Here is a 16672-nt window from a genome sequence, read left to right as displayed (position 1 = left end):
GGACCAAAAGTTTAGAATAAAGAGCAATGCCTGAGTGACCAGTCATCACTTAAAGAACAGAATCCTCTCAATAGTGAAATCCTCACAGACCTGCCAGTCTGGTCAGACTGTGTAAGTCTGGGGTCAACACTCACCCCAAAAAAGCAGTTAAGATACACTTAGGCAGGGGGAAAAAAAATCTATACCAGGCTCCACCTCCAACCAGCTGCAGGCTAAGGGCTTCAATGTGTTCTAGACAAAGCCAGAAGGAGGCAGACAGCCAGGGGGCGAATCCCCACACTGACCGGCCCCCTCATGCCCACCCCCTTCATTCTCTGGCCTGCTCCCCACATTCTAACAGACTCCCTGGCTGAGGGCGCACTCTCCTTCCTGCCTGCCTTCATTTTATGATTTTTGTATCCTTAGGTGCTAAAATCACCTGCAGAAATTCACACTGAAAATCCAGCTTGAGAAATGTAGCAATAAACAACTCTTAGTAGAAAAAAAAGATTTCCAGCCCATGAGAATCAAATAGCAAGCACCGAAACAGAAAGACTGAAGCACTTGAGCACTTTCCTCAATGCATTAAATATCCATTTAATTTAAAATTAAGCTCACTCTGCTCACTGACCTTTAATCAGCTTTGCAGGTCCTGTCCAGACTTGCCTGAGACAGACAGGTACCAATCTGCCTTAACCAACTTCTGAAGTGTTCTTGTTACCAAAGCAGAAGGAACATCACTGGAAACTAAGACATCTCCTTGGAGATGGACCCATAAGGATCGAAGAAATCTAGGGGACAAACCAGCCTTCTGATGTTTCCTGATTTGCAAGAAACGCAGGATGGCTACGTGCAAGGACCATGACCATCAACCTGCCTGAGAGGCTCCCACACTGTGTGCTTGGAATCAGAGCCTCATCCCCACTGATCTCCAAGCCAGAGCCCACACGAGCTTTCTGCTACGAGGCTAGAGAGGGATGCCATCGTGCCCGCTCTCCCACACTGCCAAGGGACAGGTCATGGTTATGCTGGCAATACAGGCTGTTGGAAGAATCAATGTCAAAAGTCATCAAGAAGCAACAGAAGCAACAGACTGTAAATCCAGACTGCCTCTATTATTGACTCGGCTACCCTGTGCAGCTACATGTGCCGGGCCCCACAGTCAGCAAGGAGAAAAATAAAAGAAGAAATGGGAACTGAACAGGTGCCGACGGAAGGCCTTTCTGCATTGACACTGATCTAAATGAAAGGGATTAAGAAAGCAAGTGATACAGGAGACAGGTACAAGGGGTTTCAGACCCTCACACTGGCCCCAAAATTGAAAACTCAAGGGTTCTGAAGCTAAACCATCAAAACTTTACTACCAACCCCAGCCAGTGGGTCAGAGTGCCAAGTGCTGGTAAAAAGCTCACAAAACACCTCCTAAGAAGCCAACGAGCGCCAACCCACTGACACACTTAGCAAGTTCACCTCACCTGAGGACTATGGGACGGCAGTCTTCAGGCTGGCGTGAGTGCACACAAAGGTTACACTCCAAGACCAACTTACGGTCTTTGCTTTGTCAACAGATTTTTGCTCAAGCTTTCCCAAAAGCAAAGCGAAGGGAGTGTATAACATGTCCATTCAAAGACTTAATCAAGGAGCCTTGAGGGATAACCCTGTCATTTCTTCCTTACCCAGTAACTAGTGAATGACTTTGAGTCAGTCCCCGCGTTTACTGCGGCTGCTTTCATGTACCCAAGGACGGTACTTGGCAGACACAGTGGAAATATAAAAGCTGAGTGGCATGTGAGACACTATGAAGAAAAGGTAGCATCAGAACCCAAAGACTGAATGATTTTATTTTCAGTATGTTCACCGAATCTATCACCGAGACGTCATCAGCTAGATCTGAGGAGTTACAAATTTGAGGGTGTGTAAAAGTAAATGCGCCTACAGATTTTTATTCCTCAAACATTTCCCATTTTAAATTTCTAAAACAAATTTAATAGTTTACTATTGTATAAAAGTAACACATCTACTCTATATCAAAATAAGACTCACCCAACTTTAATGCGACTTGTTTATATAAATCACATAAATGCTCACATGCAAGCAGTTCCAGGGTGGGGCTGATTAGGGAAGTTAAGTTTGTGGCCACAGTCTCTTCCTGCTCTTTAGTATAAACTCATCATGCACCTTTTCTTCTAGGGTGTCAGGTGTACCCACCATCATAGTGGACCGTGTTTTAGAATGTTTTATAATTCACACCACCTGCACAGGACTACGTAAGCACTCAGTTATGGGACAGGGTCACTGAAACTCAGGCATGAAGTGATGGTTCGCAGGCTGGGCAGTCTGGGGGTGGCAGGGGACAGAGCCATTTCCACTAACCAACATGCTGGAGCAAAATGAATGCAAAACCTTAGCAGCCACAAAAAAAGTAAATAAAAATTGGTATCTACAGCAGGAGTCACTAGACATTTTCTGGAAAGGCCAAATGGCAAATTATTTTAGGTTTGCTGGTCATATGGATTCTATAGTAACATGTAAATGAACAGGCGTGGCCATGTTCCAATAAAACTTTATTTACAAAACAGGGAGCAGGCTAGATTCAGCCAGTGGGTCAGAGTGCCAACTGCTGGTGAAAAGCCAACGAAACACCTCCTAAGAAGCCAAAGAGCAGTGTGCCCCCATTCGGCAGCTTTATGTCTCAATATTTTCAGCCTCAATCACTTCTCAGGGCAGCAAAGTCACAGGGTGGTGCACACATTCTCTAGACAAGATGTGAAATTCAGTGTGTGGGCATCCCCAGTCGCCTGCTGATGAACTGCATGACGCTGAGAAAGGCATTTTAACCTGCATGAATCTCAGGCCCCCTATGCAGAGAAATAGCACGATAACTCCTGCCTATACTGGGGGGCGGAATGAAGAATTAAGAGATAATCCAGCACAGCTTAAGGACACTGCTAGACTCAGCACAGAAGCCGTATTGCTGTTTCTTCCTTGCGGAGGTTCTGGGTCACAGTGGAGACTATCGTAAAATACATTAAAAACCATAAATGGCTAAATGAAAGGCTTCAGGTTCCCAGGGACCAATTTCTCAGAATCTTAAAACAGGTCGGCGGGTAAATTGCAATTCTAAAATATAACAAAATGACCACAGAAAAGAACCTTGGAGAGACAGATACAGAAATATTAAGTGCACATATTTCTGGGAATTACAGGGAATTTTCATTCCTAAATTACCTGCTTCTGAATCTTAATTACGCCAACGATGAACATACTACTTCTGTAATCTGAAGAGAACATTCATTACACGCAGCACATGTGCTGCAAGCACCTGTCATTCAGTGCATCACAACTGAACTGAAATGAGTTAAACAGACATATTTTCCTAAAACTACGAACGGAAGAAATCTACAATCTTCACTAAAGGTGCCGGGAGGAGGTAAAAGAACCGCAATTAAAATGATGATGTGTTTGTAAACAGAAATCAAACTCATCACTCTGTAGTCAAACCCACACGTACACTAACTGGAGAAGCCTTTAACAGGTGCTCCAAGGGTAATGAAACAGGGGGTTAAGGGGGAGGGCAGGTCCCCAACACTGTATCGATCGGGTCACTACCCTGCAAACTCTGGAACCTCTTAGCTTAGTGATGGATGCTCACGCCGATGACCAGCTGTTCAGGTCTGACAAACCCACCGCTTCAACTGACAGGGCCGTATGGCCTTTGTCATTCACAACAGCAAAGCTCCCAAATTCACAATGTGCAAACCACCCTCTTAAGTTCCCATATGTGCACATACCCGATGCCACTCTGACAGGAGGGGCAGCTGTCTGGGACTGGGCCAAGTGTAAATAGCGGAGTTTTACCTGCAGGGTGCCTTGGCGGCAGAGCACTTCCAATGAATTTCCATGTTAAGACTGGGCTACGGCAAATCCTTCTAAGTCCACAAACATCTGAGGTGAGGGTTAACATGGAGATGATAATACATATTCTGGATTCTTGTAGAACACTTGGGAAAAGTAATGGATTTTAAAGGCTCTTTCCTTCATTCCTAAGGAGTCTAGACTGGTGGCGACAGCCATGCTGTACACTGGTTGTGTGGAAGCTGGGGATTCTGAACGACAGAAAAAGAAGCAGGGCACAAAAAAATGGGTTCTTTCTGTTGAAGATGCCAAATTTTACCAAAACTATAAAATACTACAGCTTCCAAATATTTTTCCCGAACAACGGACTGAGGAAATCTTCCAGGAGGTGCAAAATCACCTGGCTTCCATACAAAGCCGCATTAACAAGTAACTGAGCAGAGAGCTGTAAGCCCTGACTCTCCAGGGCAGGCAGCATCAGCAGGAGGTGGTGGTAAGATTACCACCTCCTCCCACCATCCCAGAGAGTCCAGCTCAGGAGAACCACCTGGATGTTGCCCTAGAGCCAGGGCCCACGCTTGGGGAAACCGTGGTGTCGAGACCCATACTGTGTCCAATTCTCTGAGGACAGCTCAGACATGACAGACACCACCTGGTCACCAAGGACAAGCACAGCACGGTGACAGGTGGGGGAGAGCAGAAGGAGGGCCTGCGGCAGGTAGGCTGGACATGAAGGCAACTGGGTACCCAGCAGAGACATAGCAAGTTAACAGCAAAACAACACACTCACATTCACGCATTTATTTTCTATCAGTGCTGGTTTACCCAAAAGGCAGAATAACGCTGAATTTAAGGCACACACACACACACAAATAATTAGTGTGGAACAAAAAAAAAAAAATGTGAACTCAAACTTCAAGCAGAACTCTGACTTTCTTACACTCATAACTTTGAAATTCATATGGACACATATACCATCATCTTTCTAGGATTAGGGCCTCTTTTTTAATTGAGGTATTGACATATAGTATTATATTCCTCTCAGGCGTGTAACATAATGATTATCTGTATATACTGTAAAATGATCCATAACAACTGTTGTTAATATCTGTATCCATACAGTTACAAATTACTTTCTCCTTAGGTGGGGAAGTCCAAGATTTACTGTCCTAGCAACTTTCACATACACAATATGATTAACTAGCGACATACTGTACCTTACATCCCCCATGACTTATTTTACAGCTGTAAGTTCATAGAGTTTGACCTTAACTCATTTTGCCCACCCCCTGCACCCAACAATCAATCTAGTCTCTGCATCTGTGGACTGAGCTGGGTTTTGTGTTTGTTTAGATTCCACATGTCAGTGAGATCACACAGTACTTTTATCTTTCTCTGCCTGACTTGTTTCACTTAGAATAATGCCTTTGAGGTCCGTTCACATTGTGACAAACAGCAGGATTTCAGTCTTCCTTTTATGGCATCCCACTGTGTATGTGCATATACATGCATGTGTGTACATATGTACACATATGTGTAGTGTGTGTATCACTTTTTTTTTTTTTTAAAACAAGTGCTGGGATACAGGTCAGATGTGCGGGAGGGTGAGAGGATTCACCAGAGACAGAATGGGGAACAGAACAGGCAGACTGACTGAAATACACTGTTGAGGGGGCGCAGCAGGCGAGACAGGAGAGGTCTGCTGCGCCATGTGGGTTGCCCCAAGGCTGGCGGGGATCCTACCTGCGCTGCAAAGGCTGCAAACAGCTTCATAGTGTGGCGCTCAACCGCCTGTGCCACCAGGGAGGCCCCATCACGACTTCTTTATCCACACATCCATCAGTGGTATCTAGGTTCCTTCTATGCCTTGGCTTCTGTGCATAACACTGCAACGCACATGGAGGTGCATACACCTTTCTGAATGAGTGTTCTTGCTTTCCTCTGCTAATTCTCAGAAGCGGAACTGCTGGATCACGTCTATGCAGCAACCTCCAGACTACTGCCCACAGTGACTGCAGCAATTTCATTCCCACCGAAGGTGAGAAAGGGGCCCCTTCTCTCCACAACCTCACAACTCTGTTATTCCTTCTCTTTTTGGTAAGTCATTCTAACAGGTGTGGGACGATATGTCTCAATGTGGTTCCGATTTGTGTATCCTTGATAAGTGATGCTGCCCATCTGCACATAAATGCTCAATAATGGTAGACAATCTCCTCATATTTAACTGTTAGAATATTCCGAGTAGAGCTAACTGCTGAGCTTCAGAGATAAATGGCCGCTGCCAATTTAACAAGGGACATATACAGCATTAAACGGGTAATTATATCACCATCCTTAGAGTGCAATAATAACAAATGTCACAGGATCAGGAAAGAGCAATCAACTCTCTAGAAGGTGGCAGCCTGAACCGAGTTCCAGGAGGTCAACCCTGACCAGTTTCTCTCCATGGACACAGGCTCAGTGCAGAAGGCACAGCACATGCAAAGACAAGATGCAGCACCAGGAGTTGCTGAGAAGACCGCACTGTGGGAACTGAGATGAGGAAGTCAGGAGAAGCATCCTCGTAAAACCCCAAACCTCAAAGTTATATGGTCTTAGAAGGCAAGGAAGACAAGAAAATACACAAGCCATGGTGCCATGGCTCTTCCCTAAAGAAATTACAGCCATACACAGGGATGGCATCACCAAGCTGCAGTTATGGGTTTGGTTTTTTTTTGGGGGGGGGGGTTCATTTTTGGTGGAGAGGGAAGGGAGAGGGGAAGCTCGGCTCAAATTTCTGTCCATTCACAGGGCAGATTCAAAGATTCAAAAAGTAGCACTGGGAAAAATCTACAACCACACAGCCTAGACTCAAACTCAAGAGCTACTGTTTGCTGTTGAGTACATCCCGAGGGCCCGGCCAGATGCCCATACCAAGGCCTCCCTGAGGTGCAGCCAGCAGAGGCTGGCTTCCCAGTCCACTTGCACAGACCCTGGAGCCCTCATTCCAGACGCAGCCAAACCCTGTCAGTCCTGGGGCTTTCTAATTAGAAGGGGTCTCGGAAGCAGCCCACATCACCCTTCTTCCCCGGCAGGAATCACTGCCAGTCTACCTGCCCCTGCTTGCAGGTTTGAGTGCCAGGGCCTTATCGCCTTGAGAAAATCTCTCAGGCTCCCTGTGCATCTCTGACTCAACCGTCCTGAAACGCTATTTTCATTTTACAGCTGCTTTTCTGCCTACACAGTAGCAAGCTATCTTCTAGAAAGGTGTTCTGTAGCGAGTTCTAGGGAATGTAACTAAGATGGGTCGTTAGTCAATACAGGGAGAGAAAAGCTCAAAAGCAAGAAGATGTGGTACATATATACCATGGAATATTACTCAGCATTCAAAAAAGATAAACACATGCAATTTGCAGCAACATGGATGACGCTGGAAGGGATCATGCTCAGTGAAATAAGCCAAAAAGAAAAAGAAAAATACCGGATGGTCTCACTCATAGCAGGGATCTAGAAAACTTAAATAAGGGACCAGGAAAATGAATAACTATAAGAAAGTGAAAATCAAAATCAACAAAAACTATGAACCAGAGACACTTTTTGGGGGGTGGGGGGCGGGAGGGGAGGGATTGGGTTCAGAATGGGGGGATTGCAATTGTATGGGGAATATAAAAATAAAATTTATTAATTAAAAAAAAAAAAGTGGTCACAGTTTTGGAGACATATTTAAGCCATTTTAGCTTTCACCTGTCAAGCCCAGAAGCCTGCATCCACAACACACGAGGCAGCCGGGACCGGCAGCTGCCAGCAGAGAGGGTGCACTCGCTGCACTTCCTGTGTAAGACGTCCAGTGATGTACTCAGTTCACACCAACTGCCCATGTCACTTTTGATGAGTACGAAGATAGTGAAGGAACAAATGACTTCAGTCCTCCCTGAGACTGAAGATAACCTTCCAGCATTTAAGAATTCTCTAAAAACTTGTAACATGAGTACAAGGATGAAGAAAGAATGGCGGGTCTCCCCGGTGGCGCAGCGGTTGAGCGCTGGGCTGCAAAGCTGCCTGCAGCCTCTGCAGCACCAGTTCGATCCCCGGCCGCCGGCGAGGGTCCCACATGGCGCGCAGACCTCTCCTGCCGCCCGCTGCTCCCCTCAGCAGTGTACTTCGGTCCTTCTGCCTGCTCTGCTCCCCGCTCTGGCTCTGGTCGATTCTCTCACCCTCCCGCGCTTCTGACTGTACCCAGTGCTTGTATAGATAGATAGATAGATAGATAGATAGATAGATAGATAGATAGATAGATAGATAGATAGATAGATAGATAGATATCTTAGGGAAAAAATAATTCTTTAAAAAAGAAAGAATGGCAATGTAATAACTCAAAGGAGTTATAACTCAATATAACTCAATCGGCTTGGAAATGGAATTTGCCACTCTGGCATTTCTACCTGCATGTCTAGGACCGTGTCCTCATCTGTAAAATGTAGAAAAGTAAGAACAACAACAACAAAAAAAGTGTAAAAAAGTTTAGCACAGTGGTAGGCAATAAGAAAACAATGGGGGCCTCCCCTGGTGGCACAGGCGGTTGACCACAGCGCTGTGAGGCTGTCCGCAGCCTCTGCCGCACAAGTTCAACCCCCGCTGGCCGGCGAGATACCCACATGGTGCGGCAGACCTCTCCTGTCTCGCCCGCTGCTCCCCTCAGCAGTGGATTTCAGTCAGTCTGCCTGCTCTGTTCCCTGCTCTGTCTCTGGTGAACCTTCTCACCCTCCCACACATCTGTCCTGTACCCTGGTTCTTGTATGCATGAATAAATATTAAAAAAAAAAAAAAAAGAACAGAACAATGAACAAATACAGTAAATTGACTTCCTGGTCCCTATTGCCTGATTAGCCATTTCAAAACTCGCATATTCAACTGCCACATAAACTGGACTATCCTAATCAGAATTAGCTGGACCCCTAATTTGAAATAAAGAGTCTAGATGAGGGACACATACAGCCAACAATAGACACAGTGCCCCTGGTCTCTGGTGAACTCTCTTAAGTCGTCCAGGCTCCTCCCACCACCCCTGAGACTGCAGAGGAGTAGTCAGCCCACTGTCCATGCAGCCTCTAGCACTCGCCCCGACCCCGCACCCCCCATCCAGCCCTGGTTCACCATCTGCACGCCCCACGCAGTTCGGTCCTCACACCTTCGCTCAAGGGAATGGCTTCTTGCACCCTTGCTGATTGGGTAACAGCATCACTGCCGATAATCTCATCTACACAACCAGCAGTAAGTCACATGCTGTCAGTGTGTTTCTCCTCTTCCATTTCTGTTCTTGCCTGTTCCCCGTAACAGACTTATTCGAGGTTTCCGTGTTGCAGATGTCTTCTGCAGCGCTCCTCCACACCCCTGCCACTGGCGCGGCAATGAGCAACCCTCCACTCCCCCATAAGTATTAAGGGAATACTTGACCAATATGAATATGAGAGACAGAAATTACTCAGTAGCTTTTCTGTGCTATTTGCTAACAAAGGATCCACAGCTATTGCTGTAAGAACAAAAACCAATCTAGCAAAATCACTATATTTAAAATCAGCTCATTCCAGAAGACTCATCTAGTAGCTCATTAAAGGTAGTAAGCGCTTGCCAACCGTTAAAGAAAACCAGCCTGGATCAATTTGCTTAATCTGTGTGGGAAGTAAAAGGACACAGTAGTGGGATGCAGCACCCCTGACTGGACAACTCAGAGCAAAGGGGAGGGCAAAGAGCTCCTCACAGGACGCTTGGGCCCGCACCTGACGGCTGGTACCTCTGGGAAGAGGAACACATGTTATTTCAATTCTCTTTTGGTGCTTGACACAGGCTTGTGGTTTCCTGCAAAAATGGTTTCTGCTGCTCTGCAAAGATCTATTTGGAGAAGAAAACTCCAAATAGCTGTTCCACAGGTGAGAATTTTGCCGCCAGCTGTATCCTGTTATCCAAAGGAAACGGAACTGGAACTTGCCAGGAGGTCCAGACACAGCAGAGCAAGACCATAAATCAGCAAGTGCTGACACTTTCATCCCTATGATAATATGAATAAACTTAAATTTAGAAGAATTCATACACAGCTGGGCTTTATGTAAATTAACTTCAGCAGGGGTTAAAATAGATATCCGGTTAAAGAGACTGCCGAGGACAAGCCATTACACTTCATCTCCTGACCTTTATCATCCAAAAAGCAAGCAGCTCAATGGACTAAACTGACAATGAACTACAATACTTGGAAAGACCCGATAGAGGCAAACAGCTATCACACAAATGCAGATGTTACTGAGCTTGATGAGGTGAGCCAGACAAGCTGAGGCTGCAGCAGCTGCTTGGGTAGGAATTATTTCACAGGGACACACACCCCACCTTCTTGGACACATTACACGACAAAGCACAATCAAATTATTCCCACAAGTGGCAGGCAAAAGACGGGTTTCAAACAGATGCTAGGAATGTCAATGTCAGCTTATAATCGTTCAAATGTTCTCATGTCTTGGGGACAAATACTGCCCGTAATGTTATGATTCCCCAGGACTAAGTCTTTGCAGTAACATCTTGAGAATAATGACACTGGGAAACACAAACCCCCTCAAAATCAGAGGAAGAGTTCTGAAGACTTCAAATAAACGTGTACCTTTCATAACTAAAAGAAAATGAGACAAAGAAACACCAATATTTTCAGAAGTCCTCTGTTAAAATCCTTTAAACTATCGTTCAAGTTCTTAAATGAAAAACTTTGTTTTTATAGAGGTATTTCTATTCCTAAAACATCCCTGATCCAAGCTATCCTTTGGAGAGTCATTTTTTGTTCTTGACAACACACAATTAACAGAGTAAATTTTTAGATTACTCAGGAAATAAAGTAGTGTCAGGGGACTGAAAGCAACACACCCCACTCTGACCAAGGAGATGCCACACAGAACTGTCACAGGGTACAGAATCTGTGGCCATTTGGTGGCATTTTCAGTGGAGAATTCGGCCATTTAAAGGCAAAAATAGATCAATGTTCTGCAAAAAAGAACCATGCCTCCACCTTTCACTACACAGGAAAGGCGGTGCTCCCCGCAAAATGGGGGTGGTGCTGAGGATCAGAATCTACACTTTGAAGCACCTGCTGCAGAGGTCATTTGTAAGAGCTGTGGCTTGTTATACCTGGATATTAATAAAGATAATTCACTTTCACTTCGAAAAACAAAGATAAGTAATCTTTGACAATACTAAGAACTGTGAAGATTAAATTTCAACTGTGTATAAAGTCAGCTACTAGGTTAAAAAAAAAAAAAAAAAGTCCTGCAAATTCTCCTGTAAATTTCATGAAAATGATCTTAAAAGAGTGATTTAAAAGGCAGGTTTTCATAAAATTATTAAAAAGCTGCTGCCAGGTTAAGTAACATGCTTGTTTTAGAATTAGAAATAGATTTCAGAATACTTCAGTGTATTCCTTAAATTTCAAATCTTCTGAGTATCTCTTGAAACTCTTATAGGGGTAGGTTAATGTACCACACAATTTATGAATGGAAAGTTAATTTCCCCATTTGAACTAAGCTAAAAGATAAAGTTGTCATGAAATATACAGGCCTGGTACTTTAAAAAAAAAAAAAAGCATTTCTAGCTGTGTGTGAGCAGATAAATAGCACAAAACAAACTGTTGCTTCTAAAAAATGTGGAAACAGACCATATTCTATGCCCAAGAGACTTTGAATAGTTAAGATACTTAAGCTAGATAAAGTCAGCTACCTACTATATAACACCCTTTTCCTTTAAAATTAAAAAACTATACATAGCTATTTCATAAAATCAATGTTATAAAAGAATGATATAAACTAAAGATTTCCAGGTATTCTGTCCTAAAAAGTAACACGGCTGCTTGACAGGTTTTGTTACCTGGGAGTGAGGGTGTGAGGAGGCGCAAGCACCTGTACAAGTGTATTCACAGAGCCCAGCTCATCTGGAAAACACGCAAACAAGAGGTATTTGAAAGGCAACAAAGGGAAATAATTCAACAAATACTTGAGTGTGTACTCTAGACGGACCGTGGCTAGAACAACAAACTATAAATAGTCTAAATAAACTCTCCAGAGAGCTCTGAGAGCTTTGCTTTCTGATTTTCCACAAGAACTAAATAGGCTCTACATGTACTGTCCCCACCCCCAGCCCACCCCGCCCCATACAGCAAACAGCTGCTTCAGTACTGGATTAGTCCCGGTTTAGCAACAGGGCAGAATGCGGGCCCATCTGGAAAACTAAACACAGGATGCTCCAAAATATCTGAGGTGCCCAAAACAAAGAATCACAGCTTACACGTCCTATGTCCACTGTTGAAAGGGTGGACTGCTGTGGCCACTGGAAGAGGGCCGGCTAGGAGGCCTTTCTCCTCTGCATGTGACAGAATAACCACTTGCCTCTGAGAACAGCAGGGGTCAGATGGCAACACTTTAGGACAGTGGTGATGCAGGAGAGGTTCTACAGGAGTTCAGCAAACAGGCACACCTGACTTAGGAGAACCAAGGAGGAGAACAGCAGTGCAAAGATGGGGCCCACTGGGGACAGAAGCCTGGCTCCTCGCTGGCAGAGCAGCAGAATCCTTACAAAGAGCCCAGTTGAACCACCACTGGTCTGGCAGTTTAAGTTAAAATCTCAATAATGTCCACTCTCCAAATGACTAGAATACGGTGGAAAAGATGTTTTCAATGATCACAAGGGCTCAAGAACAGCTGTCCGGGTGGCTGACTCTCCATCAGCAGGAAGCAGCGAAGGTGAAAACCACAAGTCGACAGTCTCAGCACACAAGACAAGACACAAGGGAAAAGCTCACAGGTCAACTATTTTTCATTGTGTTTAAAATACGCTCTTGATACCCCTCTCTTTCCCTCTGCCCCTCTTTCCAAATGCTGGTATGACCAACTAGCAGTCGCTTTCTAAAATGATCCCCAGAAGCACTTACATAGGACAAACAGCCCCGGTACTTACAACAGGCGAGTGAAGTGAAGATGGAAGCTGAAGACCAGCTGTGGTTCTACCCACATTCCCTCATCCCTAACCCACCCTGTCCAACTTGGCACATGATGTTTCTATGGAGAGTTCTAGTCATTTTATAGCTCATGTGTTTGCACAGAAATAGGAACACTGTAGATGCTCACAGAACACAGTAAAAGGATTATCAAGTAGCTCCAATTATACCCACTGATCTCATCCTCTTGTTACAGTGGCTTCCTGGCATCTGAAATCCATTTCTGAAACTTAACCAAGGGCATCTGAAAGAAATTCCTCATGCCCTCATCCCCTCTTTCAAGCACACCCTGGAAATACACTGGGTGGTGAACATGTGCTCACTTTTCCAGAACTTATCCTCCTCAAGATTTCACTGACAGAGAAGTCACGGCCTCCTGTTTCACTCCTCAATAAGTGTTCTTCTCAAATAAGTGTCCCAAAAGCAAGCACCTAAATAGCTTTTGCTTCTTGTAGCCTGTCAATTATGAAGCTGTAACTACCACCATCATCTTCACTGGCACTGAAAGAAGAGTTTACTCACCCTTTCTCAGGCATCTTGCTAATCTTCACACTAACCCATTTAGCAAGTGAAGAGATCCATGGTTGACACCAAGTAACCTACACATGTCCACAGCTCAAAAACAGTGGGAGTCAGAATTTGCATCCAGATCTGACTCCAAAGACAATGCAGTTAACTTCTAGACTACCACGCTGCTGCTGCTCCCAACCCCTAGCAAAGCTCCCGATCTCCACTGTTTAGTGAATGGAAGGGGCTGGATTAGGAAATGCAAGTCGCTCCCATCTCGAACATCCTAATTCCACACACAGAAACGCTGGGCCCCTTCAGCGTATAAACAAATGAGGCAAGATAATTTTGAGTCAAGAACTAAACACAGTCAGGATGAGAAGGAAGAGAAGCTCTTCTCATTCATTTAAATTGAAAATTGATGGTGGTAGAAGCAGGATTTCATGAATTAAGACCCAAGGGAGAGGAGGAAGCACAGCTATGCTTATTTTGAATTTTTCTGTATGCTAATTCAACTGTTTCATCTCCCCCAAAACTCACCATTGGAGACTAGTGTACAGATGTGCCCTGTTCTGTTATTTTCCAAAGTAGCAGGTAATGACCTACAGAAAAAGGCAGCTGCATAATTATCCAACAAGTAAAACAACTCAACAGACCAACATGTTTCTACCCACATCCAAATGGAAACATTTACAAGCTTGAGAATCAGCTGGGAATGGGCGCCCTTCTACAAAAACAGAGGCCAAAATCAGCTGAAATCTACTGCCCAAAAAATTCAGTTGCTATTACATAAGCAACAGGAACTTTTGAGAATGTTTTCCCATCAATTCTACAAAAAATCTGATTAAGAAAATAAACCTCAAAACTAATAACCAGCTTAAAGAGAGTTAAACAAGGAATCTTGCACGTTAAAATTACAGTGAAAGTGAGTGATAATGTTTCTGCCCATACCTAAGTATTAACAAGGAGCGCACCATCCTAGCGCAAGGCACGAACCGAAAACTACACTGGCTTTTCATATAGCTAATTAGTCTTGAAGTTTGCTATTAAACTGAACAAAAAATTTAACAAAGCACCTACAGAAGCAAGATGAACTGACCAAAGGCACATAAACCCTGACAGCTATCCCAGGTCAGAGCAAGGAACAAATAAAGAATGCAGCCACCCACAGAATGCCTCCCCACCCAGTCCCTGAGAAAAGAGAATGCCACAGAGTTGGGGAATCTAAAATCTCAGCTATGGAATCTCCAAGGAGACACTCCTTCTCAGTTGATATTCAGATATGGGCTCACAGCCTCAGGCCTCCAGCTTTAACAAATACAACCAAAAACCACATTAAGTGTCAGCATTAGCTGCACTTAACCAAGAAGCAAAGAAAACATATTTTTAAATCTTACCCGTCAAATCAGCCCATTACTTTCATTTTTAAAATGTGAACTCTTAAGTTAGATTTCCAGTACCTGATTAGAAAAAGGCACTACGGAGGTTAACTGAAGATGGCAAAGGTTTGGAGAATACTCATTAATGTTATCTATTACTGTACTTTCTAAAAGGAAAAAAAAAAAAGAGGAGTAAATATACTCAGAAACACTAAAGGAAAAAGGGAAATGTGAACATCAAATCCAATAGAATGGAAAAGAAATGGTTTTAAGACTTAAAATAAGTTTCACTATTTAAAAAGTAAAAAAGGAGGGAAGCAGGCTACCCTGTATTATACTAGTGCTCTTATGGGTGAATGATTATTTTAACTGAATAAAATATAACAAGGTGCATATGAAGGCCATGGAAGGGTTTATTAAAAACAGACAGAAAGCTGAAAGAAGTACAAAATTATGGCTAAGACTCATTTAACTTTTTAAGAAAAGGGAGTTGTAGTCCCAGAGCACGTAGTACAATAGTTACAAAGACAGAAAGCTGTAGTCTTAAAATGTGCATATAAAGTCTTCCCAGATCCTCAGCAGACCCCTGGATTACACATATACTGGGGAAAATCAAAGATTTCTAGCAAAAATCCAAACTGCTAGGCTGAAAGAACTGAGCAGAAATAGAACATGGAAGTTTGAGTCCAATCCAGTTAGTCGTCTGCCAGAACAAAAGTTAACATTTTTCAGAAGATAAAACCACAGTGGGCTCTAAATCATCCACAACATGCAGCATATAATAAAAAATAGATTTAGATATATGGAATCAGTTGTAACATCTTCCTGAGCCCCTCATTAATAAATGAATTAGATAAAATCTTCAACACGTGTTCATTTTATATTGCGTTAGATTCATAATTTACCTTTGGGAAACCACAGACAACATCTGCAAATCATATACCTGATATAGAACTTACGTCCAGAATTTAAAAGGAATTCTTCCAACTCAGAGGACAGCCAAACTAAAAATGGTAAAGTGTTCGTACAAACATTTAACTTAAAAAGATATACAAATGGCTAGAAGGCGCATGAAAAGGTGTTCAACATCATTACTCATTAGACACCAGCCAAATTAAAAAAACAATGAGATGCTCATTTACCAGAACCATCTTATATTTATTAAGGAATTTGAATTCTAAGTTAGGTTTTATCACAAAGAAAACTGCAGGTCTCGAGTCATCAAAATGACATGGAACAAACATTAAAGGAAATAATAGCAATGTCCAAGAGTAGGGGAGAGGTTTTTCAAATTTACTTTATGAGACCAGCATTACCCTGACACTAAAATCAAACAAAGATACTTCAAGAAAAATAAAAGCCAAACATAAAAATCACAAAAAATTTAACAAAAGTTACCAATTCAAATGCAGAAGCAGGGAAAAAAAAAAAGATACTCATAATGACCAAATTATATTTATCCTACTAGAATATTCAATGCTAAACTTCTGTAAATTAAAGGAACTCACATCAGCAAAATTTGAAAGAAAAACTATATGAAAATCTCATTAGATGTGGAAAAGGCAATGACAAAACTTAACTATGATCCATTGTAAAAACTCTCAGCAAATTAGAAATAGAAACTTCCTCAACCTGGTGAACGCAATTACAAAAAACCTACAACCAAAAATACACAGAACAGTCAGAGTCTGAATGCTAAGGACCTCAGGTCTCTTCAGGAATCTACACAGGAACTAGTAGAAACAAGTGTATTGGCAAGGTGTCAGGTTACAAGATCAATAAATACTAATCCACTGTATTTCCATATGCTGTTAACAGGCCATTGGAAGTTGCAACTCCATTTATAACACCACCAAAAACATGAAATACTAGGCATCAATTTAACAAAATATTATACATAGCATAATTTTTAAAAAACACATTGCAATTGAAAACATGCTTTTGAAAAAAA

Source organism: Talpa europaea (assembly GCF_964194135.1).
Source record: "Talpa europaea genome assembly, chromosome: 14".
Taxonomy (NCBI): Eukaryota; Metazoa; Chordata; class Mammalia; order Eulipotyphla; family Talpidae; genus Talpa; species Talpa europaea.
This window is presented reverse-complemented; position numbering follows the sequence as displayed.